General features: G+C 38.4%; 1 protein-coding gene across 4 annotated transcripts in view; it reads left to right on the top strand.

The window, feature by feature from the left end:
* The window catches only part of LOC110835676 (uncharacterized), a 432,687-nt gene that overhangs the window by 299,714 nt on the left and 105,609 nt on the right, over window positions 1-27,364 (top strand). For all 4 annotated transcript variants that reach the window (XM_087340783.1, XM_087340780.1, XM_087340781.1 and 1 more), the window contains one exon: window positions 12,677-12,752. The gene's annotated coding sequence lies outside the window, so the exon portion shown is untranslated. The remainder of the gene's footprint in view (window positions 1-12,676; window positions 12,753-27,364) is intronic.

The raw sequence follows: 27,364 nt of genomic DNA, 5'->3' as shown, positions 1-27,364 counted from the left end.
GACATTACATTGGGACTAGATCTCAAATTAAAAAGCCGTTACGATAAAGCAACCCCTTTGTGAGTTTCAAATGGCGTTCTAGAATTCCACAGTAAGTGGGTTGTTCTTCGAAACCACGTCAGACATTTTTATTTCCATAGACACAAACCGATTATGGTAAATTTTATAATAACTGAAGAGGGAAATTTTGATTTTTGTGTAGTCTTTTTTCCCGCAGTTACCTGATTTTTAGCTAAGCTTCAAACGTTATGTGTGACAGTTTTAAAACTATCTGCATGAAGTTTTGTAGACACCGATAACCAATCCTAGCATCATCACAGGTCTGAGGACCTACGTACTTCTGCTCTCTGACGTCGAGGATCTGTGTATTGCCTTCTCACTGATACACTTTAATAAGGCATGGCCTCCACTGTTACGACAGCTCAACGATCTAACCTAATCCCTGCATCACAGGAGGCGATGTAAGGCGATAATCCCACACACAATGATTTAGGAGAGGGTCTAAGTCCATTATTTGTATATAATAAAGGGGAATGAAGCCAATCACGGTGGCCTGGATGTGTTAAACCGCTTCAACAGGGCAAGGCAATTGAGTTTCGAAAATTAGATTTGCCGCCTCGCCTGTAATAACGAGTGAGGTATTGCACAACTCTGTCAAAGGCCACTTCGTTAGTTGTTTTTTTGTAAATCGCGTTTCGTATGAGTTGGCTTGTTTTGAAATTCGAAGACCAATAGTCTTCGATAGGTTTCGTTTGAGAGAGAATTTACGTGACGTGGAAACGTGATTGGCTGGGGAGGGGGGGAGGGGGGTATTCACTCCAATATTCATTCTGTTTTATTTGATTTACAAATGAGAGGACTTTAAAAGGTTAGAAAACGAGGATAAATTAGCGAAGAAATAGAGAAGACTTGGAAAAAGATAAGGTAGAAGGAAATTATGTAAATGAAAGGAAGACGGACGAATAAATGAGAGAAGAATAGAAGGAATTAAGGAAGGAGAGAAAAGAAATAAGTACTTACAGAAATAGAAGGCAAATTACATTAAGGAAATATTACTTGTAAGTAAATGGCATTACAAAAAAAAAAATTAATAATTTGAAAATGTGACAGTTAATTATCCGTCTGCCTCAAACTCTACGAAGTTCAAGTAATTTTCTTGTCATTAACGCCCCGACAGTTTTATATATATATGCCTAGTCCGCGTGACATTATATAATATCTTTAACGTCTTTGCTTCTCGCTGTATATATTTCGGCTATAAACCCACGTTTTAAGAAATTAAAATTATAACCTCGTAACCTGACTTTACTAATAAGTGTTTAAACAATAAGATTCTCGTTCAGAGATTTTCATCGATTAATATTCATGTGTACCATCACATACCATCAAGGTCATTGAAAGTCTTTATATTAATATTTCGCTTCGAAATTATCGCAGATTCTCTTTCCGTTCCTATTCGTATATTTTCCGTTTTGTTGTGTTCACATGTTGACTTCTATTGTTTTTTGTGTAACCAATTTGTTAACACATTTCTACCTTTAATTATGAATTCCGTCCCATTTTGGTTGATTTTCAGCCAGCCATCCATTTATTTTATACTGTTCATAGTTCGTCTTTATTCATGCCTTATTCTGCAATATTTGAAGTTTGTACACGTAATCAAATCAGATTATGAGGTGGACGGGGCATTGAAGAGATAATAATTATAGGCTATAAGAAACGTTAGTTGAAAAGCTTGAAGCGATGAGTCCACTTGGGATTAGCAACGATAGATTGGAGGATGATATTAAAAAGTGTTTAATTGAGGATGGATTCAGGTATTTATTTTTATTTATTATTGTTTATTTAGTGTTCTGTCTGACGACAGGTCCATATAAACAGGATCCTTCCATCCTTTTCTCGGACTGGGACCTGTTCATATACGTTCTTGGCAGATGATCCAGAAGTGGTTTGCCATTGCCTTCTTCTGTGTGTGAATGGAGTAATTGTTGGGATGCCACGGAGGAAAACTCCGTGTTGCCTAGACCACGGCCTTGCCCAACACAAGTTATAAATTCGGGCACCGCCGGGAATCGAACCCGAGACCCCAGGATTACAAGGCCAGCGTTCTAACCGCTAGACCACTTTATCTTATTATTATTCAGTGTTCTGTCTGACGACAGGTCCATATGAACAGGATCCTTCCATCCTTTTCTCGGACTGGGACCTGTTCATATACGTTCTTGGCAGATGATCCAGAAGTGGTTTGCCATTGCCTTCTTCTGTGTGTGAATGGAGTAATTGTTGGGATGCCACGGAGGAAAACTCCGTGTTGCCTAGACCACGGCCTTGCCCAACACAAGTTATCAAGTTACCTTAGCATAATTTCTGAAGCGAGTTATTATGAAGAATATGTAACAAATAATTTGAAATATTCAAGAAATTATATAAGTAACTAGACAATTAACTAATTTCAATGATCAGATTCCTTATTGAGAAACTGATAGCCGCTCAGCTGGTCAACACGTTACCGCTTGCAGTTGGATCAGAAATTTCCTTACAGATTTTCTTTTGTGATGCAAATAATTGTTTTTCCAGCAGCTTGTCAGATTTTCGCAGTTATTGAGAAGATTTTTGAGCGTGGCGAAGGTTTTGTGCAGGGTTATAGAATACAATTGCAGTGGTTCCTGCCCCCAGGCGTCGTAAGAGATGTTCCTGTGGCCACGAAATGAATCAGATCATTTTGGGAGGGGGTAGATGGATGGTGTTGCCTTAGGAAAGGGTTTGTGTGTGAGAAATGGCACCCCTGGGACACCTCAGTAGCACATATGCTCTGCTACTGCGTGATCACGTGCTTGGGTCGCACTGTAGCCGGCTGGTCGACAAGCCCGCGAGGTTTTGATTTCATTTTGTGTCCCTCGTACGTTCTGATGGCCTCAATTTCGTGTTGCAATTCTGGACGCACACACTTTTGAATTTATCTTTCCTGTTATTTGTTTTGTGGTTCAAAAAGTTACGTTCGTATCATCTGAAACACCATTGGAGATGATTACAGAAAAAGTAAATAATATGTACTAAAGACACAAGAAAATGTAAACAGATATAATTTGCTGTGAAATCGCATCATGACGATTAAGATATCCTGGACACATCTTACCTGACGAAAATTCCTTGATTCATTCTGCAGTTTGATGACTGAAACACCACATTTTCTGTATAGAAACGTAGAGCAAGAATACTGCTAAAAACTACGTTCCAAATTCTGACAGCAACAACAAACCTCATACTCATGACAAGTTGAGGTCACGGATAGGTAAAAGTCATGCCATGTTCAAAGTAATTTCAAGGTCAATTTTCCATACGCTTAATTCTGCCGAAATGAAGGTCTTTGAATGACCATACTTTGTCAAGCTGAGGTCACGAATAGGTCAACTTCATGTCAAGGTCACGACAATATCAGCTAAAGGGTTTGCGGATTAGAGGTCCTTAAAATTTTCCACGTGATTTTAATATCATTGTTTCTTACTGTATTTCTGCAGAACTTTAAAGCTCCGAATAATTTTACTCATGTCAAGTTGAGGTCGTAGATAGTCAAGGTCCTTTTAAGGTCACGACAATGTCAGTCTAAGTAAAGGTCATCGTCGCTCAGGAATTCCCATTCTTTTCAGGATTACGATGGTCCATAAGATGACCTCTGACCCCATCATAAGTTAGACAGATCCGGTCACACTCTGGTTCTTCAAGGTCCATTGTGATATTATCTTCATGCGTTCATTGAAACTTACGTGTAGAAGCATTCAATTCGCCTTCTTCAATAGTTACCTCTTTGGCTACCAAATCGCTGGAACTCCGTCATTTTGTTACTACAGGTCGTATAATATTAAAAATTACTTTTCTGTAGTCCTGCAGAATGGCACAGGCTTCATGTCAAATTTCATCTAAATCCATCCAGCGGTTTTTGAGTTGAATCGACTGGACAGACGGACAGACATAAACAACCCATAATGCGTTCTCGCTACTCACTTCGTTCAAAGACAGCTAAGAACTGTACGAGGTGCGATCGGAAAGTTTCAAGACTGCGCGTATAAAAACCCGTACACTTATCTCAGGTATTAAATTCATCCATCACCCTCGAGGTAGTTCCCCTGGGAGTGAACACAACGATCCCAGCGCCGCTGCCAAGCCTGGAAGCATCCCTGGGAATCTTTCTTTGTCAGCCTGTCAAGCACCATCTGCGATTCTGCCTGAATCTCTTCTATCGTCTCAAATCTCCTTCCCTTTAGCTGAATTTTCATCTTTGGAAAGAGGAAGAAGTCACACGGAGCTTAGAAAGGAAGTTGGGGTCGGTTCTTGCAAGATTTTTGAGCTCTTGACAAACGAGAAGTCGATTCTGCTTCTGGTCCTCAGACAGGATGCGTCGCATCTGGAGTTCTTCCTTTAGAATCAGCTGACAGGTCCCATAGCCTATCCCAACAATGTCGCACAAGTCGTTGACGGTACGACGTCGATCTTCGTAACATTTTCGGGCGTTGTGCTCGAAGATGGTCGTCCAGAACGCTCGTCATCATCGACAGAGGTTCGGCCATTTTTAAAACGTGAATGCCACACAAAAGTTTGTGCACGACCCATTGCGGACTCCCCAAATGCTTGCTTTAGCATTTCATAGGTTTCCGTAGCCGTTTTTGGCAAAATTTGATGCACACGCCATTCCGAAATCGCAGGAGGGTCGGTGTAACGCCCGTAACTAAGAAACAAATGCTAATTCGATGATGCCGGCTGGCACATTGATTCACTATGAATGTAGGCCGCACCCCCTAGCGGCAGAAGCTCGTACTACATCCGGTTCGCCCTCAATTGACGCAGTCTTGAAACTTTCCGATCGCACCTCGTAGACCTCAATTCTTATTTCCCTAGTCATTTGTCGTAATCTCAGTCGTTTTACCATTAACCTGTGCAGTTGATACAGAGTCGGCGAACATTCTTCTACATTGAATAAGACAACCCGTTAAATTTGAGGGAGGGGAATTATTCGAGAAAATTCTACATTACCAGGATCTTTATTCTGACATAGTTTTACCAGAAGCTGCGTCTGATAACTTTGTTTGGCTTTTGGCTGGATTTTAATGTCGCGAAATATCACAAGAAAGTAGTTGTTGCTGGTTCGTCTGTGAGAGCGGGGATGTTCAACGTAAGCGACACTTGATCTTTGATAATTGTCTTTTTCCAATCTTCACATTTGGAATCCCTTGTTATGGGGCACGATCTCCTCGACTGCCTAATATCAGGACCTTACACAGGCTTACAAAATAATAGTTTTCAACGATGAAATTTGATTCTCAGACGGGCTTAAAGTAACTTGGTAGTAAATGCATTAGTTATTAGTGGTGTTACCCGTTTTATATGTAATAGTCCAATATATTTAAATATATTTTTTGATGTATTGTTTAAAGTAAGCAATTCGTTGTGAAGACGTCAATCATAAAAAAATTTTCTATGAGCTACAGAGCTTGTTCTGCATAAATTATATGAATCTTAGATCTTTATCTTAAAATACTTAATGGAGACACGAAAATATGTTACCTTATATGGAATTTTATTTTATTTATTTAGTGTTCTGTCTGACGACATATGAACAGGATCCTTCCATCCTTTTCTCGGACTGGGACCTGTTCATATACGTTCTTGGCAGATGATCCAGAAGTGGTTTGCCATTGCCTTCTTCTGTGTGTGTGAATGGAGTAATTGTTGGGATGCCACGGAGGAAAACTCCGTGTTGCCTAGACCACGGCCTTGCCCAACACAAGTTATAAATTCTGGCACCGTCGGGAATCGAACCCGAGATCCCAGGATTACAAGGCCAGCGTTCTAACCGCTAGACTTTTAAAAAAATTGTTTATTTTCCTCTATTTTAACCCAGTTCTACTTTAAATTGAGAAACACGTTCTGTTATTAAATGTTTCTAATATTATTATTTGCAAAATTTATATACTGGATACTGGGAACGACCTGTTCTTCAAGTGCCTGAGCACTGCGGGTCCCAACTTTACGTTGGCTTGATCTATAGACATTTTGGTAGGACTCCTTGGATGAGGGATCGGCCCGTCGCAAGGCCTCTACCCGTACACAGGACAGCATGAAAAACATCCATGGCTTGAGTGGGATTCGAACTCACGGTCCCAGCGACCGCGTGGCCACTGCGAACCCCCCCAAAATTTGCATATAGACATTATTTTGTGTACTTGGGAATTCTATATAACACTGTTACACATACAAAATGTTCTTCTTTGACTGTCAACCGACAAAGACTGACCTTAGCAAGCACAAATATTTTCTGAGTGTGTTCCATATATGACACATTTACTCTGTATTACTAAGTAACCAATTAAGAATCAAACTCAAGGAAAGACAAAATTAAAAGTAACAAAAGTGAGATTTGTCATTAGTTTTCTCAAATATTGTAGGTGCGTCATATTGCGATTTTATTTAAAAATAGTATTAAAATATATTAAAATTGTCCGTCAATCACAATAAAGTAATATAAGATAATTAGATGGTTAAAATATTATCCTTTGTTCCGTATCGAGTACTCGATTTACATATGGAACATTCTCGACATGTTTCGGCTTTCATAGATCAGTCATCAGGTGTATATTATAAACTCTTAATTCAATTACTAATTTTTAATTTTCGTATCATTTCTTCAATTTTTCACATTGTATCAACATTTGTTGTTGTGTTATATATCATTGATACAATCGTATTGTCGGAGTGATGTTAATGCTGCGTATATTAGTCTGTGAATTAAAGGATTCAAAACCATTAATGAAATTGAATATAGAAAACAAAATAAATAAATGAAATAAACGTATAAACTTACCAGAGAAGTAATATCGAAGTTGTAAGAGGAGAGATCCAGAAGTACATCGTATCGGAGCAAGGTTTGGTTATTGACTGCGGTGTTGGTGGGTGAAAGGTGGTTTATCAGGGTTGGGGTCAAGGTACTGGAGTGCATTAAAAATGGGGTTGTTAAGCAAAATGTTTATAACATACACCTGATGACGGCTCTATGAAAGCCGAAACATGTCGAGAATGTTCCATATGTAAATCGAGTACTCGATACGGAACAAAGGATAATATTTTAACTCCGTGTTGCCAAGGCCGTGTGGTCTAGGCAACACGGAGTTTTCCTCCGTGGCATCCCAACAATTACTCCATTCACACACAGAAGAAGGCAATGGCAAACCACTTCTGGATCATCTGCCAAGAACGTATATGAACAGGTCCCAGTCCGAGAAAAGGATGGAAGGATCCTGTTCATATGGACCTGTCGTCAGACAGAACACTAAATAATAATAATAATAATATTACTTTATTGTGATTGACGGACAATTTTAATATATTTTAATACTATTAGTTTTCTCGCCATAACAGATGGAACTTTAATATATTTTCCCATTCGTCAGAATCTCGTTTATGGAAATGGAGTATACCATTTTATGAAGTTGAGGGTGGTAATCGCGTGTGATTCATCGTCCCAAACACACTCCACGAAGTCAATATCTAAAATGTAGCAATAGTAGTTACTATCAAATGTGAATGGTTCATTTTTAGCTGTTCTTATATTTCTCTAATGTTCATCACTTCCTTAAAAAAATAGTGAAAAACTATTTCAGCTGATTCTAAAGCAAAATATTTCCTTTATTATTATTACCTTACCTTAAAGGAACCGAATTTCTGCAATACATTGTGCTACGTGGTACATTAAGAACGAAATAAAGTCATATTTCGACAACGTCCTGTGGTTATCTAACCTACGAGGGCACTGATGTCTGTGGACTTCTAACTAAAGGCGCAGTCACGAGTTCTCTTCAATAAATATTTCCATTTCTCGCCACAGGACAATTCTCTGTTTCGCCCAAAGTGCCAGATGTCATTTCTGAGTTTGTTTCGTAGATAGCTGATTGATGTAATATTCTAGATGTGTATTCATGAGGTGCTCGTTTCGAATTTCAGCCAAGGGATCGGAAAATATTAGGTACGTTGAAATGTTTAAGATTTTCTTTGGAAGACGTCAGGGCCGATTCCTTTCAAACCCTTAACTACTTATCAGTCACCATCTGTTGATCTCATTGAATGTTGTACAAGTTTCCCAATTCAATGATTTTAACATGAGATTAATGTTTCTGTCTGCTTCAACTGTGGAAGAAATTTTATATTTAAGCGTCGTCAAAGAATGGATTGGTATTTTTTTTTGTAGCTTAAATGCGTCATGTTTGTGTTTGATTAAATCTATATTTATTTTGTACAGTCCATACACAAACGTTGAAGTTAAATGATGTTGTTAAAATTATATAATATTAAAACATTATGTAGTATAAAATATTATATTTTGGCGCTTTTAATCGTAAATACGATTTTACATTATTTAGCTCTTTTTTATTTATTAAACGACATGTTTCGATGGATAATACCTCATCTTCAGGTTTATATCAATGTTACAATATTTTAAAATTATTAGATATTTTAATGCAATGTATTATATTTATTTGTGGTTTGTTTGTAGATTTTCTATTTTCTATTTTCTATCGCCCTGATGACGGAGGCAGTATGACCTCTGAAACGTTGGTTAACATCGACCAGACTACACAGCGCAATAACCCAGAAGACAGAAATCTTCATATTCACCGCTGTGAGAACCTCAAGTCTTACACAATAAAACTTGGTTGTCTGTTGAACAAATACGTAAGAAAATAAATGTCTTCAGGCACTCGAATGTCAGAACAACAAGTTTTCCTTTCTGCATTGTACCTTATTCTAATTACTGCAGAAATGTGAAATTTGACGGAATTTCAGGATACATTTATTTCAAGAAACGTGCGTGATTTTGGGTTCTGTAAAAGGCTCCCGAAGTAGGAACCCCTAATTCTGGGTCTCACTGGCAGAGATGAGGCAGTTTCGGAGTGCGCGATGCTCGCATGTTACCACATGCTGTTTATACCGTCATTACATGGCCGCCTCCACAACAAAACAAAACGCGTTAACCATTGAGGCCCTATCAGCTATCACTTCGATGTGGCGCGCGAACTCAGCTGCGGCCAAGAGCGGCGTATGTACCCGTTCATAGCGAGTCCGATGGAACAGGTAGTTGCTGTCCGCAGTGGCACGTGAATTTCTTTTAACTATAATTGCACTAACCACAGAATTTATACTTCACATAGAAGTATTAATGACTAAAAACACTGAATTACGAGGAGCTGACAATGAATGAAAGATTACAATGCGATTGTCAAAGAGGGTACCATCAGAAACGCGCTCCGAGTTGGATGTTGGAGTAGACAGCCAACAACATAGCAGGTTATGATAAAAAAGACATCTCACTTAGCAGAATTATTTTATTTTATATTATTTAGTGTTCTGTCTGACGACAGGTCCATATGAACAGGATGCTTCCATCCTTTTCTCGGACTGGGACCTGTTCATATACGTTCTTGGCAGATGATCCAGAAGTGGTTTGCCATTGCCTTCTTCTGTGTGTGAATGGAGTAATTGTTGGGATGCCACGGAGGAAAACTCCGTGTTGCCTAGACCACGGCCTTGCCCAACACAAGTTATAAATTCGGGCACCGCCGGGAATCGAACCCGAGACCCCAGGATTACAAGGCCAGCGTTCTATAGTACATAATATTAAAATTAATAATTATAGAAACATGGTGAAAATGAATTGAACTGGCTTAGCCTACGGTCCATTTGTTTGTACAGAACGTGGCGAACTCCTCGGCTAGCTAAGCGCGGGTTTGCCAACTTTTCGGATGAATATTTCGCGGAGTAGACTCACTTATAAAATAAAATGAGAAAGTAACTGCTTAAACTTAAGAATTCACTGCATTGAACTTAAGGTAAACGCTGGATATTGCAGGGCTGTTAAATCACGAAAGTTAATGAGAGGTCGGACACGTTCCTTAGACTGGGGGAAAAGCTTAAACAGAAGTTGTGAAAAATGAGATGGGGAAGATAATATTAAAAATAAACGAAGACGAATAATTAGTGAGGATGTGGGCTGGATCAAACTGAGTCTCTTTTGGGGGAAGTGTAAAACGCTCTAGCAGGACAGCCGGTGTTCGCCCGAGATTAGAACCTGATACATCGCAGATGCAAGACTGCTAGGTGGGAACATAATTGGTTAGCATTTATGACTTATCGGTCGTACGATTATATAATGAGCACGCGAATTCTAGTTTTATACGATTTGAGGTTTTTATGGGAATACATAGGACAGGTCTGGTGGTGTTCTGCGTTTTGCCGTACAGTCTTGTGGTTCTATACCAGCATTTATAAAGAACATGCTGCCTCATTCCTCAGGACTGATTATCATTCCGCCTCATTAAAGCCTCCGGAGATAAAGAAACGTCGAGAATATAAGTTCTCGCGGCGATGGTTATAAAAATAGTCTTCTAGTCTATTGGAAATTGACGGAGGTTTCGGAGGTTCTTGCTGCGTCCATCATCAGGGCAGAAAGTTCCCTGAAACATCTGTCAAAGTCAGAAAACTGCCTTCTTCAGGAAAGAGCATTGGTTGTTAAATAACGCAGGGACAATTTAATACCTCACTTGTTTGTAGAGTGAAGTGAGATAGGCGGTTGTTGCTGTGGGATCCGAAACAACACATTCACATGTATAGGAAAAAGTCATTAGCATATAGATGGGTCCCACAAGGATTCGAAGCAATCTTGATGCTGTTTCTGGATCCATCTGTCGCCGCGAATGACGTCACCCTTCTAATGGGACCCGGATTAATTGTGCTCCTGATTCCTAACGCTGATTCCTGCGTCGGCAACCACCATTCCTCCTCCTCTGCGTGGGTATACAGCCCCGCGTTGTTTTGCTCATACCAGCGGAAACTCTCGGTCTGCGCGGATGAACGTTCAGGAGGAGGCGTGTGGAAAATCACAGAAGTTCGTGATTTTTCACGAAGATACTGCGTTTCAAAATAAATTATTCACGATAAAGTGTTCAAAAAAAAATTTATGTCGTCACTGTAGCGAAATTTGTTTAAATAAAATGTACTCTTATGGACTGGAGTTGTCAAAGTTTCCTTGCTGAAGTAATAACTTAAAATTCTCTCGTGTCAAATAGTGCAATTTGATCATAAAAACTTGTTTTCAACCGGTCATATTGAACCGAAGCGTCATATTAATAAATTAAATTCACATTTCGTTATTAAATCTCACTCTTGAGGGCAGAAAATAGTTGACAGAGGGCGTTTGACCTAATAGGAAATAATGATAAACTGTAGAAAAATGCGCAATGAACTTCATATAATTCGCACGTTCTATCGTGAGTGGGTAGGCAACTCTGAATGACATTTAGCCAGCGACAATTAACTTGAATCGCATTAGTGCAAGAATGACTTAGGCGCAAATATGATCTCGTAGCATAAAAATAAGAATGATGTAATGTTTTTTGCAGTAATAACGTACGTGGTGTGGGCGTTAATAAAGTCGTTTGAATGTCATTGTACTCCAAAGAGGACACCTTGTTATCAGAGTGAATGTGTCTAGGATGAGACTGGTCCTACGAAATGTCTGAAAAGTTCGTAAATCTTTCTTAAATACCATCCACAGAGGCCAAGGCTCTCAGAGAAATAACAGCAAAGCAACAAACAGCTTGTGTTCTACTGCTGATAAGACCACGCAATGCATGCAAGCAATATTCGATCCAATGAAAACCATTTCCAGGAATCCATCACAAATATTCCATGATTTCCAAAGAATCACATTTGCTGTAGATCTCTGACGAAGTATATGTAAATTATAGGAATTTTGCAGTCTCGACTCGTGAAATTATTAAATTAATTTGTGTGTTGCTCTGTATAAATCGGTGTTTTGTTATTAACACCAACACTTAAGATTTCCACATGTTTGTTACCTATCTAGTACCTAGGTAATCATTGAAGAAATTACTAATCAGAATATTCTGCGTACGTCCATAATTATTTAGCTACACATCCTCCGTTTTAATAATATTCTTCCATCTCCTCATATTTTCGTGTTTACCTTTTTCCTCTAGTATTTAAATGTACGTACCACAGTAGAACATACATAAGATACACGTATTCTAGGCACCAGATGGAGTTAAGTAGTTAGAGTTTTGTCCCAGCCGTTTTAACCCCGGCAACTTTAAGACAATGACTCGGTCCCAGAGCTGGTCTGGACGTGGTAAAGATGAAACTTCTCTGCCCCTGACGAGAATCGAACCCGACCCATAACCAACCACGTACGAGGGGTAATAGCCCGATTTCCGTAAGATCCTTGCACTGTTTACAGCCTGGTATGCGCTGTTCAAAAATTGACACGTTCGTTTTACAATCACGAAGCTCGTCGTTTTGTGATTCTCTCAATTCTCTGCTTAGTTCACTAATCTTAGGCCTAAAATGGCTTATTCAAAATATTTTTTTGAAATATGTGTCGTTTTTAACCTTTTCTTAACGTAAGTTACAACTTTTTATAGCCTTAGAAAATAACCTAGTGTGTGTGTGTATGTTTACATATATATATGCTAATTCTAAGTCGAAATGATCGTGTCTCTCTTATAAATATGAATCTTCATCTTTGATTAGCCCCGCTCGTCTGTAAATTCAACTATTAATTTATGGCCTATACGACACTTTGTCACTAAAATAACAATGAATCTGATTACAGTTGAATGAGCAATACTGTGATGGCAGCGAGATCTGGTGACAGCAATCTGGAACTAACGCCCTTACGAAGAGGAAGGGTGAGTTTTTTTTTTTTGTTATTTTTATGGTTATTATTGTGACGTATATGATGAAAGATGTGATTTCGTGTGGAGGAGAGTTGAACTTTCAATGATGAAACCACAGCAGATTTTTATTTGCATTTCTGACGCATTTTTTAACCGGAATGAAGTAATGGGTGTTGGTCGCCCTGCGTTATGAGTTTGTTTTTGGGTGAGATCAACATTTACATCATTTAACACAATTCTGCGGGGTTTTTTTGTTATGTTGGTAGTGGGATAGAAAGGCATTTCCATTTGGTTCAGTATTTTGTAGAGTTTGGTATTTTTGTAAAGATTAATTGAGTTGTGTTAGAAAGGCTTTTTAGTTGGTTACAACATGGCCTCTGCTCATATTCCGTTCGTGTACGTTAATACAGAAAAGTATGGAAGAACGTCATCCTATTTTCGTTTTGTGATTTTCAAAAATGTTTTGTTGTTTTGTTTTTTTAATTCCATGACTTCGTTATGAAACGTGAATGTTGGCAATTCTGTTCTCACAGCAATGCCATGACGTTGGTAATTAACTCGTTACTTATTGAGAGAAATGAAATATCGTGTTCGTTTTAAGATGGTTTATACAATTTTATTGTAATTTAGCTTTTGTTATTACTCCAGAAACAGAAATGACAAGCGACTACATTTTGTTCATATGTCATAGTCAATATTATTTTAATATTTGATATTCTTTAAACTATGGGAGACTAAACCTGTAAATACAACTGTTTAGACTACTAAATATTCCTTACGTTGTCTGTACCAAAACAATTATAATTTTCTAATAATTGTAGCTTGACAGCAAATTAAAATAATATTTATTCTGCTCATAGCTCATCAGAATTCCAAAGATTAACCCATACCAACCATAAATTATTTCTGAAAAAATTAGATTTTTCGAAACTCCATACGCGTTTCTGTGAGACTTCCTCAGTATCTGAAAAGACGTAAATCGCCTACAAAGACACTTTCTATGAACGGGACTTAAATTCAGATCCCGAGCAAAGTGTTTTATATCAACATGAGAAATAGCATTGAAATCAGGCCTCTTTGATATTTCGCCCACATGCTTTTAAAAATAGGTTCATTTCTGTTCTCTCGAATTTATTTATTATTATTTCGCATAAAGTAAACGAAACACGTAAAATGTTATTTTTGTGGTCTCTAGTAAACGTGCATTGATCTGTCTGCAAATGGGTAGGCATTTTCTACAAATGAACCTTGCCCCAGACTTTGTGAGATTAATGCATTTAACATTCTGTTAAAAAATACAATATTAATGTTATCCTGCCATATATACCTAAGTCTCTTATGTGATATCGCTTCAAGTTTCCCGATTAACATTTTCTCCATGCCTCTGTTATATATTATGTCTTGATAAATCATTAATAAAATTGTGGCGAAAAACGTTTTAAAATAATTATGAAGCCCCTCACTGTGTAATTTTTCTCAATTCGCATTTTTCTTCTTTGTAATTTATAATTTTTTTAAAAAATCAGCAAGTTTTTGAATAAGTATTTCATAAAATACAACGTGGAATCAAATTGATTACATTTTACGAAATTTATAACTTGTGTTGGGCAAGGCCGTGGTCTAGGCAACGCGGAGTTTTCCTCCGTGGCATCCCAACAATTACTCCATTCACACACAGAAGAAGGCAATGGCAAACCACTTCTGGATCATCTGCCAAGAACGTATATGAACAGGTCCCAGTCCGAGAAGAGGATGGAAGGATCCTGTTCTTATGGACCAGTCGTCAGACAGAACACTAAATAATAATAAAATAATGAAACACATTTTTACCTCGTGGAGCCTTGTGTAACTTTGGCCAGGTTTCACACTTGGCTTATTAATTACACGAGAAACTTAAGTGGTATTAATACAGATAGACAAGATCGAAACTATCATATACCTTGTATATGAATATGGATGCCTTCTGGGTTATTGACCCCTGTAGTCTGGTACTGACAATTCAAAGGTCCTTGCTGCCTCCATCATCAGGGAGATCATCGCTTTTATTTAACTTAAAAGAATTCAGAACGCAAATGTTCAAAGAACGTGTGTTTTAACTTAAGTATTCGGGTAGTAACATTTCTTGAAATCTAATTTATCATACGCATTGATGATTACCTGGTTACCTGTATGTAATGGGGCTATTTTCTGGTGTGTCGCCGGGTAATATGAGCATATTTTTCATTCGGACACTGCGTGTTCTTTTACAGTTTTATTTGGGCTTGCATTACGTAAAGAAATGACAGAGAGATTTAACCATCAACCCTGCCCATAAAGACACAATTGAACGATGACCTATACGTCAATAGGTCATATATAAATGGAAATTTATCATTATGATAAATCTTTTATAGCAGTTTTACGTAAAACTTTTGTAAGAGTTCATTCCTGTCCATAATCTATTGTAAAAAAAAAAAATAAAAAGCGAAGGCTAACAAAGCCGTGCTGGCAACGAGCGAACAAATGATCATCGTGAGGGGTTAGGTAGCCGGTGCTGCCACGCACGGCGGGGGAGCGAACTTCACTTGTTGTTAGAGGTGTGAAAATTAAGATGTCAGGTATGATTTATATACAGAGGAGTAACAGGAAAATAAGGAAGGTGGAGCAGGAGAGTGGAAGTGAGAAAAGAAGTCCATTAAAAGGTTAACAAAAGCAAAATGAATTAAATTTCCTTTCCTCAGTCGTGAGACGTGTTTGAAGATGAGACACTTTTCTTGTTAAGTCTGATGTTCCAACGTTCCTACTCTACCAACGCTGTTATTCTCGTCGGATACTTTTGCCGTGGGGATAATTTATGGTGTCTTTTAAACATAAACTGATGGATTTGAGTGAAGTTTTAAAAAATCTGTATGAATAGTTATTTACAAATAGCAAGGAGTAAGCAGATATCAGAAGAAATCAGAGTGTAGTTTAATTTGAGGTTCTCAAGGCGGTGAGTCTGAAGATGGGCGTCTTCTGGGTTGTAGCGCCGTGTAGTCTGGTAGAAGCTTACCGACGTTTCAGAGGTCATTGCTGTCTTTATCATCAGGGCGATAAGTCATCCACTGAGTCCTTTGATTTCTACTGATTTGTGGTTGAGATGATCTGTGAAATACGTTTTCATCTTTAATTATTCGTGTTTTTCCGTCTAATCACAATTGTATATAAATAAAATTTATACATAATGTATAAATGTATAAATGTATAAATTTTATTTATATACAATTGTGATTAGACGGAAAAAACACGAATAATTAAATTTTAATTCACAATATGACGCAATTATATCAACTTATGTTTTCATGTTGCCTAAACTGTACTAATTACATGAAAACATGGAGATACTAGAGCAGACCAAGTTCAGATATACAAAAAGAACTGATGACACATTTTCTGAAGTTTCTTGTCTTTTCGCATTGCACCGAATAGCTGTAATAAAGCTATTATCATTATCATTATTATTCATTCTATCTCTTTATAGACACTAAATTTCTGTAGTAGCCTGTATTTCCAAGAACTACGATGATATTAATTTTTATTGATACCAGCAAATTTCTAAATTAATATTTCGTCTGATTTGCAAAGTGCATTTAGAGGTGTTAAAATCCGCCTTGTTCTATAAATTCCACTTTGGCCGCCAGATCGCCGCACCTCAATGTCTACCTCACGAATTTTCTAATTAATTTTCTTGTCACCGCTAATAGAATATTAAACACTACGATCTTGAAGTCGTGCAGAACATCACAGCCTCGAAATTAAATTTCATCCAGATCCGTCCAGTGGTTTTCGAGTTGAATCGACCGGATGGACCACCAACCCATAATGCATTCTCGCTATGAACTTCTCGCAAAGAACGCTTAATAATATCTTATATAAAGCTAGGTATTTAAATAATTAAAGCTGTCTATTTTCTCACTGACAATAAATAACAAACTAAATTAACTAAGGGTGAAATTTATTTGTGTTTCGAGCTCAAAAAAGGCGTCGTATGTCTTTAATTTAGGCTGGGACTGTTTTAGTTTCAATTTTCCGGACCAGATGTCGCGTTCTGTCTACAGGGAGATCTAGGCAGGCGTCCATGGGCATAGAAACGGCCGGCTCTGCATTCTACAGCGACGCTTGTCGTTAATTCTATTACTCTCCATTACTCCGAGTTGTCACGGCGTGCGCCGTGCTGAGGTAGGACCGGGAATTTCCGGCGTCAGCTCTGCTCCAAGGCTGTCCAATGCTCCGCGGTGCAAGGCAACTGTTAACACGCAGAAACTTAATTCGGAATTGAACCTTCTCACGGATGTGAAAATGACAGTCTTATTCTAGTTTTGACTCCCTGTGTGGACTTCAGCCCTGAAGATGGAATCAATATGTTTGCCCGAAACGTTGGTACCTACCTATGAGGTTACATGACGCCATAACAGAACATCATCTTGAGGAACGTAATTCATTATTTACAAGGTAGACAATTTACACAATGCTACATAAATAAGCCATATGTAAACTAAGTCAGAGTTAAACAAAGTTTAATTTTCAGAAAAAATCCTCACGACTGAATAATTGCTAGTAGATACAGACCTATTAAAGAAATTACATTTTTATCTAAGAATTTTTTAATTGGCTTTAATCAACTTGGAATTTCATTTTATGTTAAGTATATTTCATGTTGCTCTGTTTCGAACTCAATAAACCGTAGTCGAGTAAACAAATTTAAAAAAAAAATTCCTGATTGAACTCATTGACTTAAAAAAGATAATGCAATTTAAAGATTAATTGTAACATCCATTACAGTTTGTCAGAATTCTCAAATATATATAATTGTACATAACATAAAATATTTATCTCCGTATTTGTTTGAATTTCGGATGAAAATTTATATTTCGACGTTTCGAGTGCTTTAACTCAACAAAGAGAGGATTACATTGTAGTTAAATTGGCTTCTTCATTTACCCAGTGATTAATCAATGCGGGCTGTGCCTATATTTGTAGGCGGGGTGGGTTCTTCGCTGTTGTTTCAAGTTGTTCTTATGACCTGACGTATTTTCATGCGGGATGATAAGTAGAAATACACTTGTCGTTCTACACCAGTGGCTTGTCGTATATACACACAAAATAATTTCTCGGGACAAACATGTATTTAGTAACGAGATCCTGTTCAATATTTCTTAACATGCAAGTCTTTCACGGACAGTTAGTTTTCCTCCCATACATCAAACTAGAAGACCACCCCTTGTCGGTGGTCCGTGTCTACCTGCAGTTCACCCACGACTCGAGGACGCGTCATTTCGTGGTGACACGAGACCACATAACTCTTCGCAATTAGAGTCACCGTACCAAGCAGTATGAGATGGACGGGTAATGTAGCACGCGTATTTTACGAGTTTGATCGGATACAAAACTTGGATATACAGAATTGAGCCTCTAATGTCTCCAATGACCTCAAGTAGGATTCGATACTGATAAACACTGTGGCCGTGTATTATGCTAGAGGTTTACCAGCGTTAAAGAGGTCTTTGCTGCCTCCATCATCAGGACGAAGACTTCTAACAGATTGCACGGCGCTACAACCCAGAAGACGGCCATCTTCGATACTAAGAATTCAGGAATAATATGACGAGAATTTCTGTAAACAGAAGCTAAAATCCATCCAGATTCGTGGTTACTGATTCAGTTTGTAGGTTGTTTTATGAAAGGAAAGTAGCAGTGGCCTCGTTACAGGTCGAAACGTGTTTCCTAACAATTCCGTTCCTCATCAGTTTTGAAATAAACTTGACAGATCTTGACGTAATTCGTTACAAATCCGGAATCACTAGAGGTTATTTCCAGGCAATAGATATTTTAAATCCTGGCCTTTAAACGTCTGTAATATGACGAAAAAGCGAACTTTTGAGGTGGAAGGAACACTAACACTATTAATTTTATTATTATACAAGGTTATGAGCAAACATAGATGATGAAATTTTTTAAAAGTACGTCTGTCTAAAGCAGAAAATATTAACGTAGGAATACAGGCTTAAAATATGACCACGTATAAAATTATTTGCGATGTAATAATAGCATGAATTACTGTGGCTAGGAGGGTGAAATGTTTTTAATAGGCTGGTTTTATCGCTTACTGTTTTTTGAAAGTGTGAATATAGCAACGAGGCTACTTATGGCGTGTATCCAAAATAACTTACGTAATTGCATGGGGTATCTGAATTCCAGGAGCGCTTTATTCCTAAGCTGTATCTGTCTTATTTTCTTCGTGTTTAGGAGATCGAAATAAATATTTCTGTTGAATTATCTCTCACAATATATTATTCAAAAATGCCACTATGAATGCGGAAACATAGATCAACTTCATGTGGCGGAGGAAATTGTCCTGCCAATCCTAAATTATATATTTTTCCAAGAGCCAAACATTAGCTGCCATACATATTTTGGGATATCCAACAACACTGTAGTAGATGGTATTAATCCATGCGATTCTAGGAATATAAATCTGTTAATCGAAGTTCGGCGATCGAGGAGGTCAGATATCTTGGACCTCAGGACAGTGGGTGACGAAATGTATAAGACCTTAAATGCAGTTAAAGGTTTAATTTGAACGTTCGCAAACATTTGAAGAGCGTTTTTGGCTATTTGTTAATATCGATGTTAAAAAGTGGGATGATTGAACTCTATAAGTGTTTTTACTAAAGGTTTCTATGTTTTGTGTGACAATTTCAATATCATTCCTTGAAGAAACGCCTAATTAAGACGAATTAAGCGTATTGAAGGCATCACTTAAATGTAAATAGCCAACTTTGGGAATATTTGATACATGTCAGAGGACTGTACCATTTCAAACCGGTACTAAGAAATGTGTAGGGCTTCTAGTAGCAGGATTACTCAGGAGAGAGCTCTGTGCAGCCCTGAAACGTCCTGTGCTACGCGATGGCACGCCAGAGACCCATTCACATAATTACAGAATAAATTGTACGACTCTCGGCGGACATCTCCGGGCTTCCTTGTGTAAACACTCGTTATAAGCCTCCTGCAACGGGGAAAGCTGGTTTAAAAAATTAAATATGCGTTTGGCACGAGATTTGTTTCCAAATTGAAATCATAACCGGGCTCATGGAAAGTTGCTGGCATGAGTTTGTGTTTGCGACATTCTCGCCCGAATCGCGGAACGAATAATTTCACATAATTATTATTCCATATATTCACCACTTTATAGGGTATTTACTTCGATATACCCGAGACAAACCTCGCCCCTGAGCAGCTATTTCCGAAATACATTTTGTTCTTAAAATATGTTACATGTATTATATAGTTTTATTCTTGAGAGATGAATATATATTTTACGACAGCGTCTTTCGAAAGATGTATATGAAGATCCTAAAATGAGAGTTTTCTGAAGTTACCTGATGTCGTGTTCGCCCGGGATATTGGCCAAATATTTTCTGAGTGTCTTGGAGACAGTTCCAATTGCTCCTATAATTATCGGAATTGTTTTTGGCTTTCAAATTCCACATTCGCTGGCTTTCAATATGATCTCCGCTTTCCTTCTTAATTAAAATCCTGTCAGTTGGTTATATCAGTTTGTTATGTGGTGGATCTTAACACTGTCTCCAGCCTCTTAGACGCGGTAAGATTCCTGGTTTGACGAAATTGCACTGTAGGATAGGCTTTTATCCGAGCTCTTCTGTTTCATTCCGTAATCATCATTTCAACACTTACTCTTTATTCATCTGTCATCGCCCCATGACGTGTGATGGAGTCAGATATATAACCTCTGACTTTGCACTTGGCTGATCTCTTACGTTAAAATATAATGTGCGTAGAACACATCAAATAATTACGTAATAAGGAATAGATTATCGGGAATTAAAACATATTAAAAAATAATGTTTACAGAAATTTATACAAGCAAGGGAAAGTCCACGTTTTAACACCTAATACCATTCACCAGCACAGCTAACCTAACCTAACAATTATATGCTAATATGAGTTAGTTTGGCGTAAAATTGGTTCGTAAGTATCCGTTTCCTGTGCTCTTTTCTTTGTGTGGTAAATTCGTTTACAATAGTTGGCACGAATGGTGTCGAAATGTATTACGTAATCATGATTTCATGGTTTTTATGTTGCGATATAAATTGACTTTCCTTGCTAAATTATAGTTACTTACTAACAATCCTATTCGCAATTTAAGGCTGTTAAAACAAGATTACGGCGATGTGTAATAAAAGTTTCTTGGCGTATTGAATAAACGCTTAAGTTGAGGGGGTGTTAAAGGAAATTATTTCCTGTTTCATACGCGAAGATAATATCAGAACAGGATCAACTTTGTTTAAACAAGGTTTGCAGTCGTCTTTCGGATTCAGCTAATACTCGATTTATGACGGGTATTATTTTTATGAACTTAATGTATGCAAAATACATTGTTAAGTACATTTCCAAAGCGACTAACAAATGCTTAAATGGGCTTACGGCCACCAATTTGAGGACAAAATGTTTCATGATTTATTGGCTGAGTTTCAGATGTCAATACACAAAACAACAATTCAAATTCAAGCCTAAAATCGACAGACTGTACACAAAACTAAGTCAAATCAAGTATAAATTTGCACTGAGAAGACAAACCGAATGTGTCGATTAGAAATTCTGAAGTCCGGGCTTAGAATCTCGACTGTCTTCATTCAGATTTGTCATAACCTTCTTCTGTTTCTCCAGACACGTCCTGGGTTGGTAAGTAAACTTCAAATAGGCCAAGCCACTTCCTTCTAAATCCTTTCCAATTGATTATCCATACGTAGTTAATATTCTGAATCATTCTACTAAGAAACAAGGGAGATAGTTTTTAGCAAAATAAATCTCTTTTTAAGTAACACATGTTAATATTTATTTATAGTTCGTTTAACGACGTTTTACACCAGCTCATACTTAGCGCCGAATTAGAAGATGATAGTGAAGAGTTAATTATAAATGACGTGGAAGGAAGCGGTCGTGGCCTAATTTAAGGCATTGTACTGTGTGTGTGTGTCTGGAGGTACTGAGGAAAATCACGAAAAATCCTAGTCAGAATAGCTGGTCTTCTGGCCGAGACTTGAACCCGGGACCTCCCGATTACGAGGGAGTGTTAATAGGAAGGCAAGTATCAGTGGATGTAACACACAGGACTTTGACATCGTTTGTAGGAGGCCATGCAAATCTTGTTACTGTTGTCGCAGCCTGGAGACTGTCTCCACGGCTCTACTAATTATTCCAGTGAAGAAGGAGGGAAATCTACTATTCGTCTTGATTTCGCAGACATTTCAAGGTAATTTGCTATGTAAAAATTGCCATCATTACCTACTGATAATAAAACGAAAATCAATTTTTTATGTTGGCTCGTCGGATATCTAACTTCTCTGAGGTTGTTTAGTGACAAATTATTTGTTAGAATGGTTGTGTATGTGTGTAGTTTGAAATGGATTGTCGCCATATTATTATAAACCGGCACTGTTTCGGCTAGGTAAGGCCTGAAACAAACCACGGACAATAAGTAAGAGTAGCCATTTTTAGCAAATTATATAACTCATCCTCGGTTACATTACTTCTTCTAAAGAAGATATTTAGCCTAATTAATTATAACGTGGTATATTCATTTCCGATGAATTTAACGTAAGGAAATTTTAATTTCGAAATGTTCCCCCACAGACAAAAAATTGAGTAGGAAAGATACATATTTGCGTTACAGTAGCTACAGGACAAAGGTTAGAAAGGAGATCGGTGGAAATATATTTGCCATTAATTACAAGGCTGGAAACACAAACGATGATCGTCCCATAAAAGCGCGCTGTAATTATGTGTGTTGACGCACGTATTTAAATTTTAACACAATTTTCATGTCGAGGTTAGATATACTTCGTCCATTCCAGACTATCACGCAACTAAGTAACTAATTCAGTTGTTAAAGCGTTGTTCAGAAGCCTCGTTGCCTGTCTTTCATCGTAACGGCACGCACAAGTTCGTCGAGTAACCACGAAAGCTCTGGCGGGTAGCAGTGTTAAGCTTACCTTACGTCACATGGGGGGGGAGGGGAGACCCTTGGGGCTCTTGGCCCTCAAAGACGAAACCAGAGTGCAGTAAGTCTGCCGCAATTGTCGGCTATTTGTATTCCTCTCTCTTGCAGAGGAGATAAGCCTCTCATACGAACAAGATTTCCCCCTTCTTTTATTGAGTTATCTGACCTCAAACGAGCATTAAAAGATCACACACCAGTCAGCGCTGGGGGACGTCGTCGTAATATGTTCGTCGTCTTCCCCTCGTGAGTCTGCAACCAGCCATTCGCAGCTCAGGGTGGAGGTGAGAGGACAGAGAAGGATAAGGGAATGAAAGAGAATAGACATCGAGAAAGATTTACACGGAAGTATCGGAATAAGAAAGAATTAAATAAGCGAAAGTAAATATACGCAGATAGAAAGTGAAGTGAAAGTGAAGTGAAAGAACGACATAAAGCCAAGAACGTATATGAACAGGTCCCAGTCCGAGAAAAGGATGGAAGGATCCTGTTCATATGGACCTGTCGTCAGACACAACACTAAATAAATAATAAGATGAGGTGGTCTAGCGGTTAGAACGCTAGCCTTGTAATCCTGGGGTCTCGGGTTCGATTCCCGGCGGTGCCCGAATTTATAACTTGTGTTGGGCAAGGCCGTGGTCTAGGCAACACGGAGTTTTCCTCCGTGGCATCCCAACAATTACTCCATTCACACACAGAAGAAGGCAATGGCAAACCACTTCTGGATCATCTGCCAAGAACGTATATGAACAGGTCCCAGTCCGAGAAAAGGATGGAAGGATCCTGTTCATATGGACCTGTCGTCAGACACAACACTAAATAATAATAATAAAATAAAGATTATGAACACGAATTTTATGATGGTACCTTTGTTCTGTGCGAAAGCTACATGATGCCATGCCAGTCTCACGTTCCATCTTCGAGAACTGTTTTCTCAAAAAAATATCACATTATTATTCCATCTACTTCTTGGTCTTCGTATCTGTTCCGGAGATAACTAAGCTGACAGACACATTCTTCCTTACTATGCGTGCTGTAATGCGTAAAATAAATCCAGTGTCTGACCCTTCGGAACCATAAAATGCACAACGATAACGAGGAGTACTCTGTCTTCTTGTTTTGAAAGCGGAAACTGTGATACAGATCTGCAATATTAAATGCTTACGAATATTTGATGTTTTGTTTACATTCAATTCGAATGTGTCGCCACATGGCACAAACAATTGCAACTTAGCTTATTCATTGATAAATATTAAGTAACTTGAAAGCATTAATCAGCTGTTGAGCTTTTACGATTTCACCACGTGCGGAGCTAGTGTAGCAGACAAACGGATCGCATTTGTTTCGATTTGATTATTGTGAAGCGAAACATTGCGTGTGTTTGTGCGTATGTAATTTATTTCTGGGTCGACTTCACGCATTAATACATAATGCCGATTGAATTTACATTGAATTGTGGTGGTACGTTTTGTTGTAGTACAAACCCTAATAAATATCACGGCCAATATGATACTTGTGCTTGTTTCTGAATAGAAACGAAACTGTATAGAGCTTTAATGACGCGAATCTAATATGCCGTGCCACTGAGCTCTGTCACGGACAAGTGAGTGGATCGTATAATGGCATTCGTATACTTTAGTAGGCAGATGTAAGTAAATCCATCCATATCAGTTGTCATATTTAATACATTGCCGTGCTGAAGCAGTGATTACGTATGAAGACAGTAACTCTTACGCCATCCTTAGGGACTGACTACTTTCTCGAACTTGCATTTGAAAAGTGACTGATGTCTGTTCGCAGAGCCTGAAGCTGTGTGTCGTTACCGTACGTTTTCCGAAACGTCTCCCCGTGAAACCTGATCATGTTTGTAAATAATAATAAAGTTAATTTAGTTTTGAAGGTGTCTTACGGCTGGAAACCCGGGGTTCGATGCCTGACAGGGTAGAATATTTTTTTTTTAATTTACGACAGCTAATCCAATTATAAAATATATACAAAGGGGTCTTTCCCTGATGGTGAAGCGGACGGAACTTGTAGCTAACCACTCACTTGTATCCAGTGCCGAATTACATTCGAATTTTGAAACTCTAGGACAGTGTTATTCAACCTGGGGTACTCGTACTCCCGGGGGTACGCGAAGACATCTTAGGGGGTAAGTGAAATTTAAAAATATATATATATTTTATGATAAACACTGAATAATCAGTAATGTAATTTATTTAATTTATTTTAGATGTAGATTATATATTATGTATAACTTGAAATATACACCAACGACTTTGGGGGTACAAAGTTGAAGAGAAATTATATCTGGGGGTACGCGAAGACATCTTAGGGGGTACGTGAAATTTAAAAAAATATATATATTTTATGATAAACACTGAATAATCAGTAATGTAATTTATTTAATTTTTTTTAGATGTAGATTATATACTATGTATAACTTGAAATATACACCAACGACTTTGGGGGTACAAAGTTGAAGAGAAATTATATCTGGGGGTACGCGAAGACATCTTAGGGGGTACGTGAAATTTAAAAAAATATATATATTTTATGATAAACACTGAATAATCAGTAATGTAATTTATTTAATTTTTTTTAGATGTAGATTATATATTATGTATAACTTGAATTATACACCAACGACTTAGGGGGTACAAAGTTGAAGAGAAATTATATCTGGGGGTACGCGAAGACATCTTAGGGGGTACGTGAAATTTAAAAAATATATATTATTTTATGATAAACACTGAATAATCAGTAATGTAATTTATTTAATTTATTTTAGATGTAGATTATATACTATGTATAACTTGAATTATACACCAACAACTTTGGGGGTACAAAGTTGAAGAGAAATTATATCTGGGGGTACGCGAACAAAAAAGGTTGAATACCACTGGACTAGGACACAAAACCTCGCATCACTTACTCAAAAAAAATGCTAATAGAAACAAAAACCATCCGTTACCCTAAATCAGCCTCACACAGTGGAACCCGTTCCGGATTTATCCAACCCCCACCATCTTCACATTATTTAAAAACAGAAACATTGGCATTACTGCGACTGATCAAAATCAGAATCCACCCCTCACAGCCCCTCAATTGTGTGATAGTCGGGCGCAATAGTTCTCGAGTTTAGAGGTTATCTAGCAGAGCGGAAATGACGCCACACTCTCGGCTCATTAGGCCCTGGTCACGTGGGCACCCCCTCCAACCCCAACCCCCCACACCAGGACGAGTCAGCCATCTGTCGCCTGAAGCTACCAACGAAAACTAACGGGTCCTGTGGGATGAAGTGGCGGCAAATTGCATGATCCTCTCTCTCCCGAACAGCATCACAAAGGGAGCAGACGAGGGGCGTGGGGGGAGGGGGAGGGGGCTGATTTATCGGCAGCGAAAAGAGAGCTACGAGGGGTGGGAGGAGACGGACACATGGACCTTTATCGGATTTGTTCCTTCTGTGTAATGCTGTCCATACTCTCTTCAGTTTAAGTGCACTTATTAAGTTCTTTTATGTCGCTTAAGTCGGGCAACTTATATTTCTGCCTCGTTTTCTTGGATCCTGGCTAAGGGTTGGCAGTGGGGTTGAGACTTTAGCGGGGCATAAAGTGGGCAAACATGGAAAGGACAGAATCAGTCGGGAACCTCGGCGTAGTTTGGAGGATAATATTAATATGGATCTTGTAGAAATGAATTTGGGTTGAATTAATTTGACTCGTCGTAGAGACCAGTGATGGGATCTTGTTAACACGACAGTGGACTTCTGGGCTCCGTAAATAGCGTTGTTTTTCATGACCAGCTGAGCTACTATTAGTTTCCTTACACGGTCATTGTTTCGTTAAGGTAGATGTTGAAGATATTCGTCTTCTGGGTTGTTGCGCCGTGTAGTCTGGTCGATGTTAACCAACGTTTCGGAGGTCATACTGCCTCCATCATCAGGGCTATAAAGATATCTGTCTTCTGGGTTATTGCGCTGTGTAGTCTGGTAGATATTTACCAACGTTTCAGAGGTCATACTGCCTCCGTCATCATGGCGTTGGCAAACATCGACCAGACTACACAGCGCAACAACCCAGAAGACAGAAATCTTCATACTCATCGCCCTGATGATGGAGGCAGTATGACCTCTGAAACGTTGGTTAACATCGACCAGACTACACAGCGCAACAACCCAGAAGACGGAAATCTTCATACTCATCGCCCTGATGATGGAGGCAGTATGACCTCTGAAACGTTGGTTAACATCGACCAGACTACACAGCGCAACAACCCAGAAGACGGAAATCTTCATACTCATCGCCCTGATGATGGAGGCAGTATGACCTCTGAAACGTTGGTTAACATCTACCAGACTACACAGCGCAACAACCCAGAAGACGGAAATCTTCATACTCACCGCTGTGAGAACCTCAAGTCTTACAAGGTAGATGTTATCGCAGACTCTGAGAAGCGATATTGAATTTTCTCCGTAAACTCAGTCTTTGTCCGTTTATCTGGGAATCTTTGCAAAGGTAACCTTGGATTAGGCTGTTGTAATAATACGATTGGATCGTATTGTTTCAATAGTGACCTTGGATAG

The sequence above is a fragment of the Zootermopsis nevadensis genome, unplaced genomic scaffold, assembly GCF_977971745.1.
Source record: "Zootermopsis nevadensis isolate Lab colony 2312 unplaced genomic scaffold, Znev_1.0 Znev_ptg000061l, whole genome shotgun sequence".
Lineage (NCBI taxonomy): Eukaryota > Metazoa > Arthropoda > Insecta > Blattodea > Termopsidae > Zootermopsis > Zootermopsis nevadensis.
This window is presented reverse-complemented; position numbering and strand designations above follow the sequence as displayed.